Here is an 11,566-nt window from a genome sequence, read left to right as displayed (position 1 = left end):
CATTTTGGTTTAGCTTGGCAGCCCATATAATGAAATATCTCTCTGCAGTTAGCTCCTTTACAGTCAAAAATTTTAAAGAAAACACAATAATACAAAAAATCCAGACTCTTTGTGAATTTTCCATTTTTACGTGGCTTATTTTTCTTTATTTCTTTTAATCTATAACTATCTGTACTCTGTCTCTTTAAAGACTTTATCCTTTTTTTTTAAACCATTAACTTTTTTCTCTATATATTTTTCTTCTCTCTCTCAAGCCTACGTACATTCATCCAACACTGTGGTCTTTTATGTCTGAATCTGTTTTATTGTGAATCTGTAATTTTTTTACTATTCAGGAGCATTTCTTAAAATGTTAAGCACTTCTTAAAAACTTAAGTTGCACCATATACAGATAATATGGTACTGCCTGTGTCCTGCCCAGTCTAAACCTTAACTGCGCTGTTATTATGGTAATTACGGTAGTTCCTGCTTGAGACCAGACTGCTTGAGCATGGCGGAGTTGAGCGGCTCCTGCCTCAGAGCCATTTGGTGCCCCTGAGCCACACACAGTTCCAGGCACACAACAGTCCACATTGCCATCAAGCAAGCCGTAGCACTTTACTCCAAATGCTCCATTCAAAAGCTCTGTCTCCTGCAGGAGCCAGACAGAGATCGTAATGGCGGCACAGCCCAGAAAGCCAGCATTTTAAAACAGCCAGTTTTTTCCTGTTGCTGAGTCAGGACAATTTCTTTGCCGCACGCAACCCACAAACAGCAAAAAGCTGTCTTAAATTCTCTCTGTGTCCTTTTTAAGCCCTCTCAGGTTTCAAGTGGAGTTCATTAGCACGTTGGGTGCCACTCTGTTGTAATAAGAGCGGCGGGGTTGAGTCTCCGGCACCCGGCCGCCCACATGGCTAGCTTATGCCCCGAAATAATTACACGGAAACTGTATTCTTTTAAACACTGCCTGGCCCATTAGTTCCGGCCTATTATTGGCTAGCTCTTTCATATTGATCTAACCCATTTCTAATATTCTGTGTAGTACCACGAGCTGGCTTACCAGGGAGAATCTTAACCTGCGTCTGTCTGGAGTGGGAGAATCATGGCGACTCCTGACTCGGCTTCTTTCTCCCAGCATTCTGTCTGTTTACTCCGCCTACCTAATTTTCTGTCCTATTAAAGGGGCCAAGGCAGTTTCTTTATTACTTAACCAATGAAACCACAGATAGAAAGATGACCCACCTCCATCAGGTGCCCTCTACTGGAAGCAGAAGGAAGAGGCAGGAGAGATGTCTTGGTGCTTAGATCATGCCTGCTGAGTTTGTTGAGGCCAAATGCAGTCATACAGCCAGGGCCCAGGTTGTTGGGACTGAATCAGGCAAAACATTTTGTTAGGATAATAAAGACTCACAGCTCTATCACCATGAGCCAGCATGCTTCAGAGACACCACCAAGAAGAGTAAGGCAAGATGGTAAGAAGAAGAAAATAACAGCATGTTCATGTGCCTGAAGAAGAACTCACATTCAAGACATACAAAGGAACAAACACCAACAAATCTTAACCAATTTAAAGCCAGTGAAACAATTTGTCTAGACCTCCTCTATGAGGTACACGAATGGCCAACAGATCCATGGAGACCCCTGTACTTCAAATGTTAGGAAAATGCAGATGTGATCCACACATCATTGAGTACATCTGGTTTAGGTAAAGAAGTAGAAAAACGGGTTGGAGAGATGGCTCAGTGTTTAAGAGCATTTCGTGCTGTTTCATGCTCCTGTATTCAATTTCAAGCAACCACATAATGGCTCACACCCATCTGCACTGAGGTCTTGTGCCCTCTTTTGGATGCAGAAAGAAGCGCTCGAGAGATAGCTCAGTGGTTAAGAATCCTGGCTGCCCTTCTAAAGGTCAGAAGTTCGATTCGTGGCAACCACAGTTTTGTTATCAAAATGAGATTTGGTGCAATCTACTGGCAACAGAAGGAAGAGGCAGGAGAGATGGCTCAGTGCTTAAGAGCATTGCCTGCTGAGTTTGATGAGGCCAAATGCAGACATAGAGTCAGGGCAAAGGCCAGGGCCCACGTTATTGTGACTGAATTAGGCAAACTTTTTTTAGGATGATAAATACTCAAAGCTCTATCACCATGAGACAGCGTGCTTCAGAGACAACACTAAGGAGAGTAAGGCAAGATGGCTAGAAGAAGAAAACACTGGCATGTTCATGTGCCTTAAAGAGAACTCACACCCAAGACAATCAAAGGACTACAAACACCAGCAAAATGTTAACCAGTTTAAAGCCAGAGAAACAATTTATGCTGACCTCCTCTATGAGGTACATGAACAGCCAATAGGTCCAAGGAGACCCCTGTACTCCACATGTTAGGGGAATGCAGATGTGATCCACACACCACATTGAGTAATCCTGGTTTAGTTAAAGAAGTTGAAAAACGGGTCGGAGAGATGGCTCAGTGGTTAAGAGCATTGCCTGCTCTTCCAAAGATCAGAAGTTCGATTCCTGGACATCACATAATTGCTTCAAAATGAGGTTTGGTGCCTGTTGTAATAAGGGCGGCAGGGCTGCGTCCCCAGCACCCAGCCGCCCGCATGTATAGCTTATGCCCCGAAATAATTACACGGAAGCTGTATTCTTTTAATCACTGCCTGGCCCATTAGTTCCAACCTCTTATTGGCTAGCTCTTACATATTGATCTAACCCATTTCTAATATTCTGTGTAGCACCATGAGCTGGCTTACCAGGAAAGATCTTAACCTGCGTCTGTCTGGAGTGGGAGAATCATGGCGACTCCTGACTCGGCTTCTTTCTCCCAGCATTCTGTCTGTTTACTCCGCCTACCTAATTTTCTGTCCTATTAAAGGGGCCAAGGCAGTTTCTTTATTACTTAACCAATGAAACAACAGATAGAAAGATGACCCACCTCCATCATTTCCCCTTTTTCTGTTTAAACAAAAAAGAAAGACTTTAACTTTAACATAGTAAAATTACATATAACAAAACAGTTATCAAGCAAGAATTACAGTTACAATATTTATATCTACTTTATCTTTTATCATAACTAAGGAAAACTATAACTATCTATTTATTCTTCAACTCCATCAAAGACTCCAGAAGGATATAATATTACCTAAGTAAACAAGAAATAAGAAAACTCTAGAAATGACAGAGACATCTTGCTGCCTGGACAGTCACCCAAAGTTCTTTTGTACCGTTGGGGCATCCATCTTCGGCCTACAGGCCCATAGTATCCAGCAGACACATTTTCATGAAGCAGGAAATTCCAAAGACAGTTCAGTCACTATCTGCTGTGTCCTGCAGAACGTCTCACAGACTCTTTCATGAGTCAGAAACCCCGAAAGACCATCTCACCTTTAGGCAAGTTCAGCAGTCCTCTCTCTGCGGGTTCTCTGTGTCCAGTTTATGCATCAGTCCAGGCATGAGCAGTTTCATGCCCAAATGGCTATCAAACTCCATAAGGAGCCTCTTTGATGCCCATCTTCCTCTTGAAGTAACTGGTGCTGCCAAAAGCAGACGTGTCTCATTGTCATGAAAAGCCCTAAGTGATTAAAACATTAAATGCCATGTTCTGTAGTCTTTGAAAGATATGAAGAATGCCTATCTAAAATATATCTATGCACACCTTGAAAATCTAACTAACATGACTACAAGCTTGACTATTATTGATGATTATCCACTAACAACCTATATTTCTTAATTATACGTTACATTTTTAAATGAACTACACAATCACAATACCTTAATCAAGATCAGAGATACATATACACATAACAAAATTGACCTTAAAATCTATACCAATGCAAATTATTTATATCTATATCATATCCCCCTTTAAATGTAAAAGAACATTTATAAACCATATTTGGGAACATGGGCGCAGTTTTTCTCTCCAAACTGCTTCCTGCTGAATGGGGGCGCTGTATTCAGATCTTTCATGGTGTAACCTGTGTGTCAGGGTCATCTCAGTCGGCAGTTGAGTGAAGTAATTTTCTGAAGGTGTTCACAGCAACCTTTCAGGAGGGCGTGGTCTATCATACCATATCGGGATAGACACAATCCACAGAGTCTCATCCTCTGTGAAAACAAAAGAAGACCCTCTCCAAAGCATCATATCCTTAGACCCATATTCTAAAATCATAATACCCTTGTATCCATTTTGGTTTAGCTTGGCAGCCCATATAATGAAATATCTCTCTGCAGTTAGCTCCTTTACAGTCAAAAATTTTAAAGAAAACACAATAATACAAAAAATCCAGACTCTTTGTGAATTTTCCATTTTTACGTGGCTTATTTTTCTTTATTTCTTTTAATCTATAACTATCTGTACTCTGTCTCTTTAAAGACTTTATCCTTTTTTTTTAAACCATTAACTTTTTTCTCTATATATTTTTCTTCTCTCTCTCAAGCCTACGTACATTCATCCAACACTGTGGTCTTTTATGTCTGAATCTGTTTTATTGTGAATCTGTAATTTTTTTACTATTCAGGAGCATTTCTTAAAATGTTAAGCACTTCTTAAAAACTTAAGTTGCACCATATACAGATAATATGGTACTGCCTGTGTCCTGCCCAGTCTAAACCTTAACTGCGCTGTTATTATGGTAATTACGGTAGTTCCTGCTTGAGACCAGACTGCTTGAGCATGGCGGAGTTGAGCGGCTCCTGCCTCAGAGCCATTTGGTGCCCCTGAGCCACACACAGTTCCAGGCACACAACAGTCCACATTGCCATCAAGCAAGCCGTAGCACTTTACTCCAAATGCTCCATTCAAAAGCTCTGTCTCCTGCAGGAGCCAGACAGAGATCGTAATGGCGGCACAGCCCAGAAAGCCAGCATTTTAAAACAGCCAGTTTTTTCCTGTTGCTGAGTCAGGACAATTTCTTTGCCGCACGCAACCCACAAACAGCAAAAAGCTGTCTTAAATTCTCTCTGTGTCCTTTTTAAGCCCTCTCAGGTTTCAAGTGGAGTTCATTAGCACGTTGGGTGCCACTCTGTTGTAATAAGAGCGGCGGGGTTGAGTCTCCGGCACCCGGCCGCCCACATGGCTAGCTTATGCCCCGAAATAATTACACGGAAACTGTATTCTTTTAAACACTGCCTGGCCCATTAGTTCCGGCCTATTATTGGCTAGCTCTTTCATATTGATCTAACCCATTTCTAATATTCTGTGTAGTACCACGAGCTGGCTTACCAGGGAGAATCTTAACCTGCGTCTGTCTGGAGTGGGAGAATCATGGCGACTCCTGACTCGGCTTCTTTCTCCCAGCGTTCTGTCTGTTTACTCCGCCTACCTAATTTTCTGTCCTATTAAAGGGGCCAAGGCAGTTTCTTTATTACTTAACCAATGAAACCACAGATAGAAAGATGACCCACCTCCATCAGGTGCCCTCTACTGGAAGCAGAAGGAAGAGGCAGGAGAGATGTCTTGGTGCTTAGATCATGCCTGCTGAGTTTGTTGAGGCCAAATGCAGTCATACAGCCAGGGCCCAGGTTGTTGGGACTGAATCAGGCAAAACATTTTGTTAGGATAATAAAGACTCACAGCTCTATCACCATGAGCCAGCATGCTTCAGAGACACCACCAAGAAGAGTAAGGCAAGATGGTAAGAAGAAGAAAATAACAGCATGTTCATGTGCCTGAAGAAGAACTCACATTCAAGACATACAAAGGAACAAACACCAACAAATCTTAACCAATTTAAAGCCAGTGAAACAATTTGTCTAGACCTCCTCTATGAGGTACACGAATGGCCAACAGATCCATGGAGACCCCTGTACTTCAAATGTTAGGAAAATGCAGATGTGATCCACACATCATTGAGTACATCTGGTTTAGGTAAAGAAGTAGAAAAACGGGTTGGAGAGATGGCTCAGTGTTTAAGAGCATTTCGTGCTGTTTCATGCTCCTGTATTCAATTTCAAGCAACCACATAATGGCTCACACCCATCTGCACTGAGGTCTTGTGCCCTCTTTTGGATGCAGAAAGAAGCGCTCGAGAGATAGCTCAGTGGTTAAGAATCCTGGCTGCCCTTCTAAAGGTCAGAAGTTCGATTCGTGGCAACCACAGTTTTGTTATCAAAATGAGATTTGGTGCAATCTACTGGCAACAGAAGGAAGAGGCAGGAGAGATGGCTCAGTGCTTAAGAGCATTGCCTGCTGAGTTTGATGAGGCCAAATGCAGACATAGAGTCAGGGCAAAGGCCAGGGCCCACGTTATTGTGACTGAATTAGGCAAACTTTTTTTAGGATGATAAATACTCAAAGCTCTATCACCATGAGACAGCGTGCTTCAGAGACAACACTAAGGAGAGTAAGGCAAGATGGCTAGAAGAAGAAAACACTGGCATGTTCATGTGCCTTAAAGAGAACTCACACCCAAGACAATCAAAGGACTACAAACACCAGCAAAATGTTAACCAGTTTAAAGCCAGAGAAACAATTTATGCTGACCTCCTCTATGAGGTACATGAACAGCCAATAGGTCCAAGGAGACCCCTGTACTCCACATGTTAGGGGAATGCAGATGTGATCCACACACCACATTGAGTAATCCTGGTTTAGTTAAAGAAGTTGAAAAACGGGTCGGAGAGATGGCTCAGTGGTTAAGAGCATTGCCTGCTCTTCCAAAGATCAGAAGTTCGATTCCTGGACATCACATAATTGCTTCAAAATGAGGTTTGGTGCCTGTTGTAATAAGGGCGGCAGGGCTGCGTCCCCAGCACCCAGCCGCCCGCATGTATAGCTTATGCCCCGAAATAATTACACGGAAGCTGTATTCTTTTAATCACTGCCTGGCCCATTAGTTCCAACCTCTTATTGGCTAGCTCTTACATATTGATCTAACCCATTTCTAATATTCTGTGTAGCACCATGAGCTGGCTTACCAGGAAAGATCTTAACCTGCGTCTGTCTGGAGTGGGAGAATCATGGCGACTCCTGACTCGGCTTCTTTCTCCCAGCATTCTGTCTGTTTACTCCGCCTACCTAATTTTCTGTCCTATTAAAGGGGCCAAGGCAGTTTCTTTATTACTTAACCAATGAAACAACAGATAGAAAGATGACCCACCTCCATCATTTCCCCTTTTTCTGTTTAAACAAAAAAGAAAGACTTTAACTTTAACATAGTAAAATTACATATAACAAAACAGTTATCAAGCAAGAATTACAGTTACAATATTTATATCTACTTTATCTTTTATCATAACTAAGGAAAACTATAACTATCTATTTATTCTTCAACTCCATCAAAGACTCCAGAAGGATATAATATTACCTAAGTAAACAAGAAATAAGAAAACTCTAGAAATGACAGAGACATCTTGCTGCCTGGACAGTCACCCAAAGTTCTTTTGTACCGTTGGGGCATCCATCTTCGGCCTACAGGCCCATAGTATCCAGCAGACACATTTTCATGAAGCAGGAAATTCCAAAGACAGTTCAGTCACTATCTGCTGTGTCCTGCAGAACGTCTCACAGACTCTTTCATGAGTCAGAAACCCCGAAAGACCATCTCACCTTTAGGCAAGTTCAGCAGTCCTCTCTCTGCGGGTTCTCTGTGTCCAGTTTATGCATCAGTCCAGGCATGAGCAGTTTCATGCCCAAATGGCTATCAAACTCCATAAGGAGCCTCTTTGATGCCCATCTTCCTCTTGAAGTAACTGGTGCTGCCAAAAGCAGACGTGTCTCATTGTCATGAAAAGCCCTAAGTGATTAAAACATTAAATGCCATGTTCTGTAGTCTTTGAAAGATATGAAGAATGCCTATCTAAAATATATCTATGCACACCTTGAAAATCTAACTAACATGACTACAAGCTTGACTATTATTGATGATTATCCACTAACAACCTATATTTCTTAATTATACGTTACATTTTTAAATGAACTACACAATCACAATACCTTAATCAAGATCAGAGATACATATACACATAACAAAATTGACCTTAAAATCTATACCAATGCAAATTATTTATATCTATATCATATCCCCCTTTAAATGTAAAAGAACATTTATAAACCATATTTGGGAACATGGGCGCAGTTTTTCTCTCCAAACTGCTTCCTGCTGAATGGGGGCGCTGTATTCAGATCTTTCATGGTGTAACCTGTGTGTCAGGGTCATCTCAGTCGGCAGTTGAGTGAAGTAATTTTCTGAAGGTGTTCACAGCAACCTTTCAGGAGGGCGTGGTCTATCATACCATATCGGGATAGACACAATCCACAGAGTCTCATCCTCTGTGAAAACAAAAGAAGACCCTCTCCAAAGCATCATATCCTTAGACCCATATTCTAAAATCATAATACCCTTGTATCCATTTTGGTTTAGCTTGGCAGCCCATATAATGAAATATCTCTCTGCAGTTAGCTCCTTTACAGTCAAAAATTTTAAAGAAAACACAATAATACAAAAAATCCAGACTCTTTGTGAATTTTCCATTTTTACGTGGCTTATTTTTCTTTATTTCTTTTAATCTATAACTATCTGTACTCTGTCTCTTTAAAGACTTTATCCTTTTTTTTTAAACCATTAACTTTTTTCTCTATATATTTTTCTTCTCTCTCTCAAGCCTACGTACATTCATCCAACACTGTGGTCTTTTATGTCTGAATCTGTTTTATTGTGAATCTGTAATTTTTTTACTATTCAGGAGCATTTCTTAAAATGTTAAGCACTTCTTAAAAACTTAAGTTGCACCATATACAGATAATATGGTACTGCCTGTGTCCTGCCCAGTCTAAACCTTAACTGCGCTGTTATTATGGTAATTACGGTAGTTCCTGCTTGAGACCAGACTGCTTGAGCATGGCGGAGTTGAGCGGCTCCTGCCTCAGAGCCATTTGGTGCCCCTGAGCCACACACAGTTCCAGGCACACAACAGTCCACATTGCCATCAAGCAAGCCGTAGCACTTTACTCCAAATGCTCCATTCAAAAGCTCTGTCTCCTGCAGGAGCCAGACAGAGATCGTAATGGCGGCACAGCCCAGAAAGCCAGCATTTTAAAACAGCCAGTTTTTTCCTGTTGCTGAGTCAGGACAATTTCTTTGCCGCACGCAACCCACAAACAGCAAAAAGCTGTCTTAAATTCTCTCTGTGTCCTTTTTAAGCCCTCTCAGGTTTCAAGTGGAGTTCATTAGCACGTTGGGTGCCACTCTGTTGTAATAAGAGCGGCGGGGTTGAGTCTCCGGCACCCGGCCGCCCACATGGCTAGCTTATGCCCCGAAATAATTACACGGAAACTGTATTCTTTTAAACACTGCCTGGCCCATTAGTTCCGGCCTATTATTGGCTAGCTCTTTCATATTGATCTAACCCATTTCTAATATTCTGTGTAGTACCACGAGCTGGCTTACCAGGGAGAATCTTAACCTGCGTCTGTCTGGAGTGGGAGAATCATGGCGACTCCTGACTCGGCTTCTTTCTCCCAGCGTTCTGTCTGTTTACTCCGCCTACCTAATTTTCTGTCCTATTAAAGGGGCCAAGGCAGTTTCTTTATTACTTAACCAATGAAACCACAGATAGAAAGATGACCCACCTCCATCAGGTGCCCTCTACTGGAAGCAGAAGGAAGAGGCAGGAGAGATGTCTTGGTGCTTAGATCATGCCTGCTGAGTTTGTTGAGGCCAAATGCAGTCATACAGCCAGGGCCCAGGTTGTTGGGACTGAATCAGGCAAAACATTTTGTTAGGATAATAAAGACTCACAGCTCTATCACCATGAGCCAGCATGCTTCAGAGACACCACCAAGAAGAGTAAGGCAAGATGGTAAGAAGAAGAAAATAACAGCATGTTCATGTGCCTGAAGAAGAACTCACATTCAAGACATACAAAGGAACAAACACCAACAAATCTTAACCAATTTAAAGCCAGTGAAACAATTTGTCTAGACCTCCTCTATGAGGTACACGAATGGCCAACAGATCCATGGAGACCCCTGTACTTCAAATGTTAGGAAAATGCAGATGTGATCCACACATCATTGAGTACATCTGGTTTAGGTAAAGAAGTAGAAAAACGGGTTGGAGAGATGGCTCAGTGTTTAAGAGCATTTCGTGCTGTTTCATGCTCCTGTATTCAATTTCAAGCAACCACATAATGGCTCACACCCATCTGCACTGAGGTCTTGTGCCCTCTTTTGGATGCAGAAAGAAGCGCTCGAGAGATAGCTCAGTGGTTAAGAATCCTGGCTGCCCTTCTAAAGGTCAGAAGTTCGATTCGTGGCAACCACAGTTTTGTTATCAAAATGAGATTTGGTGCAATCTACTGGCAACAGAAGGAAGAGGCAGGAGAGATGGCTCAGTGCTTAAGAGCATTGCCTGCTGAGTTTGATGAGGCCAAATGCAGACATAGAGTCAGGGCAAAGGCCAGGGCCCACGTTATTGTGACTGAATTAGGCAAACTTTTTTTAGGATGATAAATACTCAAAGCTCTATCACCATGAGACAGCGTGCTTCAGAGACAACACTAAGGAGAGTAAGGCAAGATGGCTAGAAGAAGAAAACACTGGCATGTTCATGTGCCTTAAAGAGAACTCACACCCAAGACAATCAAAGGACTACAAACACCAGCAAAATGTTAACCAGTTTAAAGCCAGAGAAACAATTTATGCTGACCTCCTCTATGAGGTACATGAACAGCCAATAGGTCCAAGGAGACCCCTGTACTCCACATGTTAGGGGAATGCAGATGTGATCCACACACCACATTGAGTAATCCTGGTTTAGTTAAAGAAGTTGAAAAACGGGTCGGAGAGATGGCTCAGTGGTTAAGAGCATTGCCTGCTCTTCCAAAGATCAGAAGTTCGATTCCTGGACATCACATAATTGCTTCAAAATGAGGTTTGGTGCCTGTTGTAATAAGGGCGGCAGGGCTGCGTCCCCAGCACCCAGCCGCCCGCATGTATAGCTTATGCCCCGAAATAATTACACGGAAGCTGTATTCTTTTAATCACTGCCTGGCCCATTAGTTCCAACCTCTTATTGGCTAGCTCTTACATATTGATCTAACCCATTTCTAATATTCTGTGTAGCACCATGAGCTGGCTTACCAGGAAAGATCTTAACCTGCGTCTGTCTGGAGTGGGAGAATCATGGCGACTCCTGACTCGGCTTCTTTCTCCCAGCATTCTGTCTGTTTACTCCGCCTACCTAATTTTCTGTCCTATTAAAGGGGCCAAGGCAGTTTCTTTATTACTTAACCAATGAAACAACAGATAGAAAGATGACCCACCTCCATCATTTCCCCTTTTTCTGTTTAAACAAAAAAGAAAGACTTTAACTTTAACATAGTAAAATTACATATAACAAAACAGTTATCAAGCAAGAATTACAGTTACAATATTTATATCTACTTTATCTTTTATCATAACTAAGGAAAACTATAACTATCTATTTATTCTTCAACTCCATCAAAGACTCCAGAAGGATATAATATTACCTAAGTAAACAAGAAATAAGAAAACTCTAGAAATGACAGAGACATCTTGCTGCCTGGACAGTCACCCAAAGTTCTTTTGTACCGTTGGGGCATCCATCTTCGGCCTACAGGCCC

The sequence above is a fragment of the Chionomys nivalis genome, chromosome 13 (assembly GCF_950005125.1).
Source record: "Chionomys nivalis chromosome 13, mChiNiv1.1, whole genome shotgun sequence".
Lineage (NCBI taxonomy): Eukaryota > Metazoa > Chordata > Mammalia > Rodentia > Cricetidae > Chionomys > Chionomys nivalis.
Note: the sequence above shows the minus strand (reverse complement) of the source record.